Source organism: Nelusetta ayraudi, unplaced genomic scaffold (genome assembly GCF_046127955.1).
Source record: "Nelusetta ayraudi isolate G7.1 ecotype Tasmania unplaced genomic scaffold, CSIRO-AGI_Nayr_v1 ptg000002l, whole genome shotgun sequence".
In the NCBI taxonomy this organism is placed as follows: Eukaryota; Metazoa; Chordata; class Actinopteri; order Tetraodontiformes; family Monacanthidae; genus Nelusetta; species Nelusetta ayraudi.
This window is the reverse complement of record NW_027466052.1, coordinates 12,012,306-12,028,114: the sequence shown is the minus strand read 5'-3', so window position 1 is coordinate 12,028,114 and position 15,809 is coordinate 12,012,306. Positions and strand designations below refer to the sequence as shown.

Sequence of the window (15,809 nt, the reverse complement as noted above, 5' to 3'; positions counted from 1 at the left end):
GTGCAGACAGAGAACGGCTGATATGAAACTTCTGTCTCCTGATTCGAAAGTTTCCCTTTTTAAATTCCAAAATGAATTATTTGATGGTAATGATTTTGGCTGTGTAAACACCCTGGTAGGAAACAACCTGCTCCACACAGTGGAGGCAAGTGACCCTGTTAATGGGAGCCGTCCCTGTCAGCTACAAAGAGACATATTGAGACAGAGCATTAAGGCCACAGCAGCAGCTGCAGCTGCTGGAGGAGTTGCGCAGCACAGCAGCTGCAACAACAACAACAACAACAACAACAACAAGCAGAGGAGCAGCAAAACGTGCGAAGCTACGACGACTACTTAGCACGACTGAAACAAAGTGACTCGGCTGCTCATTTATTACGGGCTGATTAGGAAGAGTGAGCTGCGGCCAATTAACACTCTTTCACGCCACACATTTGGTTTTCCAATCACTTTAACTCCAGCGTCCTGACAAGGGGCTCCATTGTGTGTCCCTCCGAGAGGGAACCATTACTTCACTCGCACACACTCGCTTGTCTGTGTGTTGTGCGGGGAGGGGGCGGGAGTGGTGGTGGTGCGGGGGTTGGGGGGGCGGCCTGTGAAGACGCTTTGTTCTAAGGAGGCAGGGATAATGAATCCAGCGGCCGGGAAATTGCGCAAAAGGCAGTCACAGATCTGAAGCAAATCATTAGAGAACATATTTAGCCGAGCAATTAGGGACAATTAAGCTTTCTGCTCGCTGCACTCCAAATATGTTAATGACTACAGTACAGTGGACAAGCGAAACATGCAACAGCAAAAGGAAGGGCCATTTAGGTTAAAAGGGTGGGGGGTGGAGGGGTAGCTGGGGGTGTGGGTGGTGGTGGTGGGTGGGTGGGGGGATTTATTTTCCTCCCCTGGTCCAGACTGGAGGAGTTGTTGTGCCGTTTCATGTGCTGGATGCCATGTCTGTGTCAGGGTGAGTCAACTGAGCCTCAGCCTCGGTAATGGGCACCTGCACTGGGGCAAACACACACACACACACACACACATGTTCACACACACACACACACACGGGCTGTGCCGCAGGGCTACGCTTCATTACAATAACTGTCTTTTAGTTGAGCACACTACTAGTTTAACAGCTTGCAAAAGGCTTTCATTTGCTACTTAAAAATGAACCTTAATGACTTTCATTCATTACAATATTCATTACACGACTGAGTGTGTTGTAGTGTTGTAGTGATTCGTTTTAGAATACGTGTTAATGCTCCTTACTTTTCTTGTATATTTTTAATTATATATATATTTTTTAGTTTTCACCATGAGATTCTCATTAATAACATTAGTGCGCATATACAAGAAATAAACAATTACATAGTAATAATAAAACATAATAACAGTAAAAATAAGAATGATAACAATAATAATAATAATAATAATAATAATCAGTGTTATTATTATTATCATTATTATTATTATAGTTATTGTTACACATTGACTCAGTCACACCTCCGCCCTTCTTTCCTCTCGGTCTAACTCTAAAACTTTGCCCTCCAAACCTCCCATGTGCCGTTTTCACCCTCTAAATGCCTCCTTCCAACATCCTCGGCTGCTCCGCCTCTCCGGGGCTGCTGGACGACCGTTCCCCTTCCCTCCCGGTGTAATATTCAATTTCCTCCTCACTAGCTCTCTTCTGCGGCGCGCGGCCCTTTTTTTTTTGTGGTGGACTCATGGCTGCTAAAGCGGTGGAACGTTCCCTGGCTTGTTAAAACAAAGTTGCCCCTGGATTTCTGGGTCACCTCGACAGTAATTCCCCTGCCTGCTGCTGTGCTGTGATCCTGCGAAAGTGTTTCTCTGTTGCTTTTCAGCGTTGGCTTGTAGCCTGTTTGTCCTCTCCCCACCCCACTCCACCTCACCCCACCCCACCTCAACAAAAGCAAATGAATTCTAGCCTCCCTTCATGAAGTTAAAAGTTGCGTTTTGTTTTTTTTATGAACACTCCTCATTTCCCGCTGATAGTCTTGAAGCAGGTAGTTGGCTGAAGCCTCCGCTGGATGAGAAGAGAGTGAAGTCAGGCTGTTTAATGCGTCGTCTGATGTGTTGTTCCCTCCTTGCAAAAAAAAAAAAACTCTGCATATTAATGCCTGATATTAAGATGCGGCATGCAAACACAGGATGTAGGGATTGGGTGCCACATGTCCTCTCAGGCTCCTTCCAATTAGACCAAAGCGGGGATAAAATGCTTGCATTGTTTTAATTCCTGCTCATAGTGAAAATGTGCTGCTTCGGCATGTTGCTCCGCGCGCGGCCCCACCTCCATTTGTCTTATTTAACCCTTTATCTTTCGGAAACAAAGGGGCCCCGAGAGGGACCCCGGGCCCGCACAGCTGTCCGCCGCGCAGAAGTCGGTGAATGAAGCTCAGCGCTAAATTTTCCAGCGTCGGCAAGCGGCGCTAACCTCCGGGTTAAAGGCGCCGGGTGGCAGGAAAGCCAAATGACAGTCGTTTACGAGACTGAGCAGAGAGAAAATAAAAGTTTCCCGCTTGGAAGGTTGAGCGGCGGAGCAGACTGCTGACGGCGGCTGCCAGGTGCGCCGGTGGCAGGCAGGAGTCGGCGTTGAGTTGGTTCGTGCGGGGCGTCGGAGGCACTGGTAAGAAGTTGGAAGTGAGTTTGTGCAAAGAGCCCCCGTGACACCGGAGCGTTTGGTGACCCTGTTTCCTGTGAGCGACGCTCACCAGGGGCGCGCGGCTCGGTGACACATTGAGGTTTCTCATCTCTTAACGTTTAATCGACTGAGGAGACTTTTTTTTTTTTGAAGGAACAACAGAATGAGATCACGCCTCTTAAAAGGGGCAAAGCTAAATTGCAGCGAGGTGGGGGGTGCGGTGGGGGGTGCAGTGGGCCCCCTCCTGCTGCTGCTGCTGCTCTGCAAATTTCCTTCTCTGTTTTTTTTTCTGAGCAAGAAAAAGTAAGAGAGACGCTGAAGCGAAGATTTCTGCGAGTGTAAATTACTAGTAGTGTGTGTGTGCGTGCGTGTGTGTGTGTGTGTGTGTGTGTGTGTGTGTGTGTGTGTGTGTGTTTCTGTATGTATGGCGGGGCGGAGGCAGAGATGAAGCACCAAACGTGGCTGACAGTGTGGATTAGCTCCTGCTGTAAATCTGCCTCAGTCACAGATGGCAGGCCCTTGATCGCTGGGCTGTGACGGCTTGGCTCTCGTCGCGGGAGGAAATCCCTGTCTGTGAGTGGAGGATGCTGAGACGGAGAGAGAGAGGGAGAGAGAGAGAGAGAGAGACGGGGACGCCACGAGTCATTGTCTCCCGTCGGCGTGGACACGGAACGGAAACCTGCGCGTTTTCAAGGGGGGTCTGAGAGGGCTGGGGGGAGGGGGGGGGGCGAGGAGGTGTCGTCGTACTTTAACCCCTGCGCTTGTTTCATCCGCCGCAACATGAGAGCTTGTTAGGGGAACTTAAGCCTCCAGTTAATAGTGTTACTTTTAATGACCGGCTGAAAGGAGTGGGCCGGGGAGACGGCGCGCACATTAATACATGGAAATGAGACGGAGAGCCGAGGCCTCGCACCGGCTGCATAATAGCCGGGGCTCGGACGGAAGATCCATTGGCTTGTTTGGCTGAAAGGGCTGCGCATTCAAGGTCACGCACCTCACACACAGTGCGGCCTGTCCAGCCTGCTCAGGAGGAAGAGGAGGCGTTTCTCTCCTCTGCCCACGTGCATGCCGCCCTCGCCGCAACTTCTCAAAAATCCTCCGCAAAGCAGGGTTAGTTGCTCAATTTTTTTATTTTTATTATTATTATTATTTCATTTTTTTTTTTTTTTTTTATTTTACCCCGCAGCTCATCTCCCTCTTTCTCTTTTTTTCTCTCTTTGCCAGACGCGCGATACATTTGACATTCTCTCTCAACTTTTTTTTTTGTCTCGCCTTCTTAAGCGCTCTCATGCACACATTGACACGGCTCCCCTCCCGCCGCCGCCATGTGCATGTCCAGTGGCTAGGCTAGAGCAGTTAAAGCCGGGTGAAATCAGAGGTGAGCCGGGCCACGCTCTGATGGCATGCGAGGGCCGCGGTCTAAGCTTCTGCTCCGCCGCCGGCCAGAGCGAAAAACAGACGGTAGCCATTTCTGGAATGTCCTCCTTTATTCATGCTTGTTAAAATGCAAAGTAAACCTTTTGCAGAAACAGGATATTGTTGCCCACAACCACCAGACCCTCTCTACATACCACATTATGGCCAATCGCAGAGTGAGCCGTATAGACAGACGCCGCTGCAATGCGCTTTTAATAAAGGCTGTTATTGCGCCGCTGATGCAGAGTGGATTTTGAGGATGAAGGCTGTGCAGGCCCGGGATGAGTCGGACCCCAGAGGGCCCGCGGCTCAGTCGGGCCTCCGTCAGTCGCCTGCCGCTTCTTTCTTTTTTTTCTTTTTTTTTTTTTTTCATCCCTGTCTGAAGGGCATGGAGGCAGGATAGGAAATTGTTTGTTGTCCGCCCGAACGTGCCAGGAAATTCATAAATACTTTACTTTTCATTTTGAGAATATTATAAAAGACCGAGCGTTTATTAAAAAAGGCAAAATGACGGCTTTATAGACTTTTCCAGTTGTGCATCAGCATTCATGCGACCGTTGCTGGTTTAGCTAACACAAGCGGGCCTTTTCTTTCCCCGGCGCCGCCTCCTCCTCCGCGGGCCAGCTCGGTACGAATTCCTGGGCTGGCTCATCCTGTAATAGCAAATTGACGAGAAAGCCACCACTCTATTCTGGGCTAGGCTGTGAATAAAAATGTCTTGTGTCCAGGTTTTTACTACCTCTGCTGACTTGATCCCTCATTCTATAAATACTGGCCCCCGGGGCAGCGAGGTGGGTGCAGTCTGGCTTGTGGTGTGCCAGCCTGTCCAATAGATCTCGCTCTGAGCAGAACAGAAGCAGCATAAATGTCAAAGATGAGTGTTTGTTCGTGTGTGTGTGTGTGTGTGTGTGTGTTTGTGTGTGTGTGTGTGTGTGTGTGTACACAGAGGGAGAGATAAATTCAGTCTGGCCAGTTTTGAATGACGCTAGAACAACAAAAGCTGCGGTTTTAGCGACGGCCCTGAAAAAAGATGTTCTCAGGCAGCGCGTCCTGTGTGTTTTTATATCCCGCCTGTGATTTCCCTGTCACTCGTGTCGCCCGTGTGGGTGTAAAAAAGAGGCGCAGGGAGAAAAACAATTTTTGCAGACTGCAGACTTTATTTTGCAAAGCCCCTAAATGAGCATGCGCGCGCGCGAGGCGCTCTCCCCGACACCGAGTCCATTTCCAGCCCGGGAGACTGGCAACACATTATAATATTGGTTTCCCCCTCTCCTGTCATTACCAGACACTCTCCTTGAAAGCCGATCCAAAAGATAGACAGTCCATCAGGAGACAGTCATCTCATTTGTACTTACTAAACGTGTTAATGAGTTCTATTTTCAGAGCCGGCGGCCTCTGCTGCTGGATATCGGAGCAGAGGTGGCGATCGGCCGCGTGAGGTGCTGAATTAAGGGGCGGGGGGGGTGGTGGTGGTGGTGGTGGTGGTGGTGGGGTTGGGGGGTGGAGGGGGTAACGCAGTAGCCCTTAATGCCCCGCACGTCACTCACGCTGAGTGACCACGGCCTCCGCAGGGGCTGTCAGTCAGGGGGGCGGGGGGGCCGAGGGCGGAGAGTTTGTGGCCAACAGACAGACAGACAGACAGACACCGCTGAGGAAAGAATAGATTAGGTGACAAAGACATAATGGTTGTGATGGGTTTAATTATAGCAGCAGTCATGTCACTACCGCTCAGGTGCATGAGATGCAGGAGGAACGAGTCAATTTGTAAAAAGGTGGAGGGGGGAGGGGGGGGGTAGAGGGGATTGACGGGGGGGGCAGGGGGGGTGTATTGACGGAGCGCAGCGCCATACGTCCAGCACGCAGCGAGCAGTCGCAGATACGTGTGAAATTCATATGACCTGGAGAATATCAAGTGGCGGCTGTGTCAACAGCTGACAGGGAGCGCGTGCGTCGCCAACGTGACTCCACCGCCGACGCTTTTAATGTGATCACAAAGGGCCACTTGTGTTTGTTCTTCTTTATCAAACCCATTTATTGTCTCCGGCGAAGAAACGCTGAGCCAGCGCTTTTTTTCCTTCCTCGACTGCTTGTATCAGTGATGTATCTCGTGATAAATTTTTCCAACCCCCCCCCCCCGCCTGCTGGACCTTCCCGTGCTTACAATATGAGTTAGTTCCAGTATTATTACACGCTTAGACTTACTTAGACCCCCCCCCACCGCAGCCCAAGGGCGCAAATGATCATCTTGCATCCCGCATTGTCTCTGCTGCGATATCGATCAGAGTGCAAAGTGTATACCGGGTACTCCTGGAACCAGACCCAATAAATTGTTAAGAACTGCGTCGGCTTCATCTGTTACTGCGTGACACTATCGGACGAGCAGCGCCGCTAACGTTGAGAACGGGGCGGCTCAATTTTTATTTAATTTTTTTATTTTGCCATAGGCGGTGTTTTTTAAAAACTTTTATTAAGGCATCTTAAATGAGTCTGAGAGGGACGCTGGATCAAAGGGCACGATCTGTGTTGTGCTGTGGGTGAGGGTCACCCGGGGGTCGGGCACCAGACCAAAAAAAACCCCAAAAACAACAACAGCAGAGAGTTAAGGATGACCTGCCCCGCTGAGGGCTGCCCTCACTCTCTGAAGCCTCCATTAAAATAAAGGAAGATTGTATTAAAAAGAAGAACACAGATGCTTTAATTCAGTGTCACTGATAGGTAGATGGCTGGGCAACAAAGTGTGCCCAATTGTGTGTGTGTGTGTGTGTGTGTGTGTGTGTGTGTGTGTGTGTGTGTGTGTGTGTGTGTGTGTGTGTGTGTGCGTGTGTGTGTGTGTGTGTGTGTGTGTGTGCATTTTCATTTGATCAAATTGTACTTTTGGACAATTAAAACAAGCAGCAATAGCAGAGGATAAACACAAAATGCACACATGCTCATGTTTGGAGTGCATTAGCAAAAAAATAATTCCCTCCATAGCGCCGGCGGCTAAAAGCCGGCAGGCAGATGGTGGAGGAAAGAAAAAAAAAAAACAATTCAATAGTGAACCTCTGTGACCTTTACCTGTAGGTGTGAGCAGCAGCCATTGATTCACACTGTGCTTGACAGTGCACTACACACCACCTGAGGAGGGTGAGAGGAGGGTGGATGAAGAGAAATGGATGAGTACGGTGGAGGGGATAACGCGCACGCACGCACGCACGCAGAAGCGATGGTGTGTGTGTGTGTGTGTGTGTGTGGGAGGAGGCTCTGCCGTGCGTTGCCGATGCTGTGTGCGTGACACTCCAGGTGAACTTTTCCACACGTGGATTTCGGGAGTTGTTCCGGTGCCCCGCTGCACATGCCAGGGACAGGAATTGTCACACCAGCCTGAGCGTGATAGCGCCGCTCGAGACAGCCATTGATTAGGAAGCGCATTCAGGTCATAAGACGGTGTGAGGAAAGCGCTGGTGGAGTGTCAGGTCTTATCTGATCCTGCCTTTATTGTTCAGCCTGCAGGAAAAAGGGAAAAACTCTGTGGATCTCCAGCAAACAGCATATTTAGCAACCTGTTTGCAACCTGCCGTTTAGCTTCCCTGCTAGCGCGGATGCTCGCCGCGAGGCTTTCTGACCTGAGGCATCAGTGCGAAGTTGCATCCATTAAATATTGTAAGGTTGTGTTCGGCCTCCTGCATGTTAAGAAAAGTTAAATTGGTATCGAGTAGGGTGGTGAGACCCCGAATGTTGACGTTATTCTGCACGCTGGTCGTCCTCATCTTGTAGTGAGTTCCGAGCGGCACTAGCGCCGACCCCGAGCAGCGGACGGGAGCATTAAGATGCACATTGCACTGTTTTGAAGGGAGAAAAAAAAAAAACAAGCAGGCAAAGGTCAATCTTCATGCTCCTTGCTCTGTAAGCAGACAGGAGGACAAATCCGGTCAATTCAGCTGTGATGCTCAGTCAAGAGAGGAGAACATGCAATATGAAGTCTAAAGGTCCCCTCATAAAGTACTTCACCTGAAGCAGCTTCATCGTTGAAATTCTGTTCATACGTATGAATTTGATTAAAAAAAAAAAAAAAAAAAAAAAAAAAAACCTGTTAAAATATTCAGAGCTGATGCATTACATATGATACATATATGTCCAGTAATTCTATTAGTCTTCAAATGCTAATGTTGAGCATCCCTGGTTAGAGAAATATACTCATTTATATTTATTTTTTTTTCTGCCTTCCCAAAACAGTAATTTCACACATAGTTAAGAAGGAATTCAGGTAAAACCGAAAGCTTCTTTACACATCTGCTCATGTCTCGCCATACGTTGGCTTTCACCCTATTTCATCCATCCCGCTGCCTTACCAGAAATACAATTCCCACCCGAGTTTGTCCCGGGCGCCTTCGTGCGCCGCGCCTGCTGCAGTTAATAACGGAAAACACGTCGCCTTGTGTTGGCATGGCAGCGCAAAATCTGGTGTAGAAAGACGGAGGAAAAGAGAGAGATTACCCACAGAAGTGCCCCGATGACAGGCGGCTTTCTGGAAATGAACTCCTCTCGTGCACACGCCGAATATATCGAGCACTCGGGAAAAGCGGAGACGGGGCCGCATATTTGTGTGCGAGCCGCGGGCCGGAGAACACAGTGGATGTGTTTGAGATCCATGTCACAAGTCGTTGTCAGTCCTGCAGACAGGGCCGCTGCACTCTGAAGGCTACCGTCGCCTTCAGGTGGCGGAGAGGCCAGCCGGCCAGCGTTGGCAGCTGGAATCAGGGAAAAACGGGGCCTGCGGTGGTGGTGATTTTTTTACATTTTTTTTTTTTTTTTAAATTTTTTTTTTTTTTCCTCTCTCTGTTTTTTGTCATGTTAAACCCGTGCAAAAGAATCTAATTGGGTGGGGGAGAGCGATTGGCAGCGCCGTCTTTGTTTAAGGGCCCTCTGCAGTCACTCTGCAGGAGCCATTGTGCATTGGCCACAATAGCATTAGCTTGTGCTCTTGTTCTGGCCTCCTCTTTTCTCTGCTTCCTTGCAGTCAGCCCCTGTCCGTTCCACTCTGTCTCAACGCTTCACTTCCACGCTCCACCAGTGCTCAGGAAGGGGACCCGGGAACATGCCTTCTTCCCCGTCCTGAACCCCCCCCCCTCTCCCCCAGTGCTTAAAACCGTCCCCTCTTGCATTTTTATCCACGCTAGTAAAAAGATAATGAGGGGGGGGGGGGAGGCTGAGAAGGAACCGTTTTTACATGCGCTCTGTAGTCCCTTTGCCCTGAGAAGAAACAGAAAAAAAAAAAAAAATCCAGATATCGCCTTATCAGTTTTGAGGAACGCCAATGAAAAATTATTCAAATGGATTCCCTCCATAGGCCTGCAGACAGATGTGACATCAGGTTTGCAAATGCCATTCACATGATCTGAAGGTATGAAAATGCAAAGATCCCATTTCTGCCAAACAAGCACATTTGTGAGTAATTTGTCCACCGTGTGCGACCTGGACCGCACACTGACGCCGAGGGAAAGTCACTGTGATGATTTGACTTTTTTTTTTTCCACATTGTTCCCCCCCCCCAACCCCCCCCAGGAATCTTCTTGCTCCAAAGGTTTTAGCCACTCACACTAACTAGCACCTGAGCTGTCCCCTCAGCGTGCCACCGTGTTGCTTGGTTACCAGTAAGGCTGGTCATGGTCGATCATAATGCTAAAATAGATTGGAGACCTTGCTCTGATGTAAAAAAAAAAGTGTCCCTCATTGTCCCAAACCCTCAGAATTCAGATGCGTTTGACGACCGACAGCAGGCAGATGATGAATGAGGTCCATTTTAAAGAGGACCCTAGCTGCGGTCTTTCACCTTCAGCAAATCCATGTGCAAATTGTGTAACAGCCACCCACCCCCACCCCCACCCCCCCCGGTATATTCAGCGTGCTGTTAATGGCCCAGCGCCTTGTGAAGGTGTAATCATGCGTGATGCTGGAGAGAAAAAGAGAGAGAGAGAAAAAAAAAAAAACAAGTCCGAGTTACTAACTGGAGCAATCTTGTGTGCATTAAAGTGTCCTTTTTTTGTTCCAAAGGTCATTCATAACTTGGTTGCGTTGTTGATGTACAGTGAGAGATATTGATTGATTAATGCATTAAGTGCTCACAATCCATTAGGTCCCGTGAAAGGGACTGAGGGGGAAGACTTGCTCTTTCTCTCGCTGTATTTTCACCTCGCGCCGTTGTTCAAGACGTCGCTTTCTGCCGGCCAAGTTAAAGGGACAAAAGCCTGAACATCTGCCAACTAATGCATTCAAAAGAGCATCGGTCCTCATGAGTGTCAGTTCAATTACTCTGGAAGGCTTGACAAGGAATTGCTCTTACATTAGCCCATCCTGACCTCAAAAGAATATGTCGCTAGCGGTCTGCCCATACGGCAAAATAGGTGGACGGCGGAAGCCGTGCGTAGGGGGGGCGGGAAGAATGACTATATTGTGTGGAATGCAAAGAAAGCAAAGTATTTATCTGGAACACTGAGCAGCTCCGACAGAATCCCGCCACTTCCCCGTCATTCTTCTCCGGTGAGCACTTTCTCACGACGTGATTTCACGGAGAAAAAACAATTTTCAATCATGAGGTTTCTGCAGGGCTGCTTCCCTCACATTTGACGATTTCACCCTTTTGCTGCTCACCACCTTGTCGATGTCGGTAAGCTGTGGCGACGCTCTATAATCCGCGTCACCATTCTGGAGTTTCACAGACGGAGAGAATTCCCTCCGACTGACGCCTGATGCTGGAGACATGGGCCTCCAGCCAGCCAGCGACATGAACGCGCTCTTGGCGAGGAAGTTGTGTTGCATGACGCCACACAAGCAGCTTGGAGACATTCTGTGAAACTCGGGGATGGCTACACAGCTTAGAAAAGCAATGTGACAGGTCCAAAATGGGTGAGATTTCAATTTTGGGAACTATTCCTTTCATCTTTCATCAGTTTTGATACCAAAGCTGGCTAGATGCTGGTAAATTTGGCCCTTTAAGACCCTGCGCACCATCTCAGGGCGACCTTGAGAACCGGCGGCGAGACACACTGACGGCGTGGACCTCCGCCGCCTTGCCCCGAGGCGGGGGAAGCCTGTGGAAGGGCCTGAGAGTCAGTCATTACCTCAGGAACACGGGCTGCATTAGAGATTCATAACAGCGTGCCATCTCTGCACCTTTCATCTCCACCAGGGCAAGCTCCATTAGGATCTTTTATCTTTGTGCTGATGGCTGCTCTTGATAATGGGGCTGCCGAGAAATCCCAAAATGTAAAGACTCAACTCTGACACCGCTGGCCGCTGCCTTTCTTTAAGCAAGAGGCAGCGCATCAGGAGTGGGCCGAAGATAGATCCACTCCGCGGTGCCGCCGCAAGCCCAGGTCGCCGGGTTTTCTGTTTTTAGACGCGTGCCTTTCCAAAGTTTGCATCCGCTGCCGAAGCCTCGTTAATGGATGATGGCCCGCCTGCATCCACTTTTTCCGTCCGCCACTTTTGACACTGGAGTCTGACAAAACAGCGAAAATAGAATCAACTCTGTGGTGTTTTCCTTTTGCTGTTTATGCTCCCAGTGTCTCTGGGTAAAAAAAACAAAAAAAAACAGAGTCTTTCTGTGCTAACATCATGATTGCTGTGGTTTAATAGCTCTGTAAAAAATATTTTTCTTCCCGATGCCCCCCCCCCCCCACAAAGATGCATTAACGCTGCCCAAAACAAAGCTTTGTACAGAGCGTTGCTTTTGGGCAGGCGTACACAAGTGCATAATGGTATAGTAATTCCTGCAAGCCAATGTTCTTCAAATGTTACTGTAATTATGAAAAATATTCTCACTTTTCCTCGGCATAGCCACAGCAGAGCAAATCTCATTTCCAAGGCGAAGCAGAGAAGAAATGCACTGAATAATCATTGTGTTTAATGCTCTGGTCATACTCCCAGGTTTTATGATGGTTTTCTAATGATTTTCTAATGATGTTAAATATTAGTAGAGAGTATTGCCATAATTTGAACACAGCAGACACTCTCTCTTGTTTTTTTTTTTTTCTTCTTCCTTGCTCTGTCAGCACAGCCGGTTGCTACTACAATGAATATTGCAGCGGGAATGAGATTTAAGAGCCGTCCCTTTCGGTGCTTTATTTTGCCATCTCTCCATCTGCTATAAATCCTCATTGCGGCGCTCGGCCAGCCTCCGCCCTCGCCTGCCTTCCCCAGGTGGGAATACAATTAGGTGCAGGGGCCATTTCATTCAGTGCCACTGTCTGTCCACCGCAGTCATTCGTAAAAAAGCGCCGGAGCTGTCCCGCTGGAGAAAACAGTGGGCTCGTGGGAAATATATATAAAAAAAAATAAATAAAAAAAAAGGGCAGGAGAGGGAGAGACCCGGAGAAGAAGATGGTGGATGGGTGGGCACAAAGACGAAAGGGGTGGGAAAAAAATCCTCCAGAATTGCTTATCGGTGGAGGTGCGAGCGAGGCCTCTGATGGGCGACAGCATTGAGCAAAATATGTATTGGAGACAAAGGCTTTGTCTCCTTCCTGTGCCTTTTCAATGAATTACACCTCTCCACCCCCCACCCCCAGCTTTTTAATTAAATGGCTGCAGCTCCATCTCTCTATCCGTAGTTCCCCATTACAGAGGCTAGATAAGGGATCGCTATCTGTAGCATGTTAAGAAAGGCTGCTGGGCAGCCGAGCCTCATGAAATTTGTCACAAGATCTCATTTTCCTCATTGCCAGACGTGATTCTTATAATTGATGTGGAGGCAGCAGTAATTTATTGGCCGTCCGCAATTATCATCCCCTTCTAGCAGGGGGGATGTGACTGAAATGTATAAGTGCGCGCTCGTGTTGTGGATGTGTCTGGCGCTGAGGTGGTGGTGGTGGAGGGGGGAGGGGCCGGGGCGGGGGGGCGGGCATTGTGTCGTATAAATTAACGTGAAAACACGTTGGTCCCTATCGTGGGGTAAGTGTGCGTCTGCGTCTGTCATTGTGTGTGTGTGTGTGTGTGTGTGTGTGTGTGTGTGTGTGTGTGTGTGTGTGTGTGTGTGTGCGCGCGCGCGCGTGTGTGTGTGTGTGTCCCACTCCACTATGCAAATTAATGAAAGGCTCGATATCATAAACCAAACTGAAGGCTGTAATGTGGCCGCGCTGTGTTGTTGGTGTCAACGGCGTCAGCGCGCCAGCTGGACTTTCACACGCTGGCTGGATTTGGGAGGGTCGGGGGGGGCGGTGCGGGTGGAGGGGGGGGGGGGTCGGAAAGTCAACCACAAGGCTGGGAAGTGGGGGGAGGGGAGGGGTCAGAGGGGTCTGGTGTCACAGCCCTTTGTCCGCGGCCCCTCCTGATGTCTTCAGGCTCCGTGTTCTCAGGCTGAAAACACTCTGAGCCAAGCGACTTTCTAATTCGTAGGCAAATGAGGAAGGGGCCAATCGAGAACACGTGTGTTGAACGTGAGCAGCGTGTTTGCTGTTTGCGCCGCTATTGAAATGCTCCATTCTGCCTTGCCAATACGACCCGCGAAAGACGCGGTGGCAAAATGAGGCGATTCATGACTTCCTGGTCGGGTGGAAGCGTGAAGCGAGCAGGCCGAGGACAGAGCGCCACAGCTGCTGCTTGTCACCCTTTCTGAAGGGGTTTACATGATGTTTTTCCCAAGATAAACCTATTGAATCATCACATACGTACATAGAAATGATTTAAATCGAGTAGGTGTTTAGCATTTTTCTGGGATGTTTTGTCTCGCTGTTTTTTGTTTTTTTGTTGTTGTTTTTTTTGCCTATTAAAGAGCACAGCTCATCCGCTGCTGCTTTAGCGGTGCACAGCTCCCGGTTCACGCACAGCGGTGAGCTCCATGGCCGCCGCGCATTGCTGTCACGCCACGGTAGGTAAGAGTGAGGAGGACGAGGGCTGTCGCCGGCAGCCACTCTCGAGCCCTGCTCCTCTTTGTCGGGGGAAAATGGAACCTGTTTGTTTTGTCTACCTGCGCGCCTGTTGTGTGCAGTCGCCAAATTAGACTTTCAAATCAAGAAGCCAGTGGGAGACGAAGACACTAGTTTTCTCCTTCCCTTTAATAATCATCCCTGTTTACTCTTCAGGGAGTCATCTTTATATATTTTTTTTCTCCCTTAAATGTGCCCTCCAAGCGGGGAGAGTGTCTTTAATAAAGCGAGCAGGCAGAGCGCCATTCCAACATGTGAATTGCACAGGAGAGAATTGAGAGATGGAGGCAATAGAGGAACACCGGAGGAGGAGGAGGAGGAGATGAGGAGGAGGAGGAGGAGGGGGGTGGGGGAGGGGAGACTGCTGCACCCTTCATGCTATTATCTTTATAGCATAGCAAAACATGCTCCAGGCAATCAGCATGAAATTGTTAATTGCTCAGCCCACTTGTGCGTTGCTCAGGGGACAGGGGCCTGGAGGAGGTCCCGCATCGAGCCGGGGAAGAGGGGTGTCCGACCGACCGACCGCCTGCCTGCCTGCCTGCCTGCCTGCCCGCCCGCACGTCTGCTCCCTCACATGACACACAACACAACACAACACAACACAACACAACACAACACAACACAACACAAAAAAAAAACACGGCGTCTCCTCGCACTTGCGGCGACCTTCAAAAATATTGCAGCGGGAATCACCGCCGGCCTGGCTTGCTCGCTCCGTGTGTGGCGTTTAAGAATTAGCCGCAACAGAACGCGCTCTTATTAAACAAATTTTGTTTATAGCGGAGAGGAGAGCGGAGGACCGGAGGCTCGGCCCCGCCTGTCACCGTAGTGTTTAATAAAGGTAAAATGTGACTCCAGGCTTTCACATGCACACCACTGATTCCGCGTGCAGAAGAAAGCCATTAAAGCTTTTTATTTTCAGCTTTCTATTGTCGGCTGTAGTTTCTCGCCACCTAAATTGTTCCCTGTGTGTGTGTCGTATAAAATGCATGTTGTGGGGAGTCGGGGAATATTCTATGAGACAGTCAGTCAGAGGTGAGTGATTAGAAACAAGTATTTTTGAGAAGCATTTTCAAATCCAGCTCTTGGCTGATAGACTGTCAGGTTCAAGAACCATTTCCCCCAACAAACGTAAGCTCCTCCCAGCCACGTCCTGGCTGACGTAGCTCCAGTAAAGGAGGGGCGGGGGTCTCCGAAAGGCTAGAGCCGGAGCACAACGCCCCTCCTCCCCTGGCTATCAGTTTTGTTCCTGTAGGAGGAGAGAGGGGAAAGAGCAAGGTTACACAGGGCGTCATATTAATGGGGCCTGTCATGCGCGTTGATCGTCTTAGGCGTGGAGGAGGATGAGCGCTCGCAAGGTGTTGTCTTCAAATAGGATTTCTGCGAGTGAGACATCCTCGTCGGGGCGATATCCCCCTCAGAGCAGCCACTTTCTTATAGAATGATCTGTTATTAAGCAAATGAAGTGCTGCGGGCCCAACGCTAAATCCCTCCACTTTGTCATGGTGTGCTCTCAGTTATCGCACCCTGCTCCCTCATTCTTCCCCTGATTTCCACCCATTTCACCGCGTTACACCGGGCCGCGCCAGCCTCCTGTTTGAAGTCAGTGAGTCTCTCACACACACACACACACACACACACACACACACACACACACACCGCCTCACACAAGACACGAGGAGGATTCCAGGTTGTAATCAAGACTCTTTTAAAGGCGCGTTGATCCTGCTCTCGTCAGAAAGGACTTTTTGAGACTGTTGAGGCCTTTAATGCAGCTGAGAAAAAGAGTTAAAAGCAAGCGGCTGCTTTGCAATCCAGAAAGTGCTGATCTGCTCTAATTCCAG

The 15,809-nt window shown here is 49.7% G+C and overlaps 1 protein-coding gene across 3 annotated transcripts in view; it reads left to right on the top strand.

Annotated features, from left to right (window-relative positions):
• The window catches only part of zfhx3b (zinc finger homeobox 3b), a 134,498-nt gene that overhangs the window by 77,481 nt on the left and 41,208 nt on the right, over positions 1-15,809 (top strand). The window lies entirely within an intron of this gene.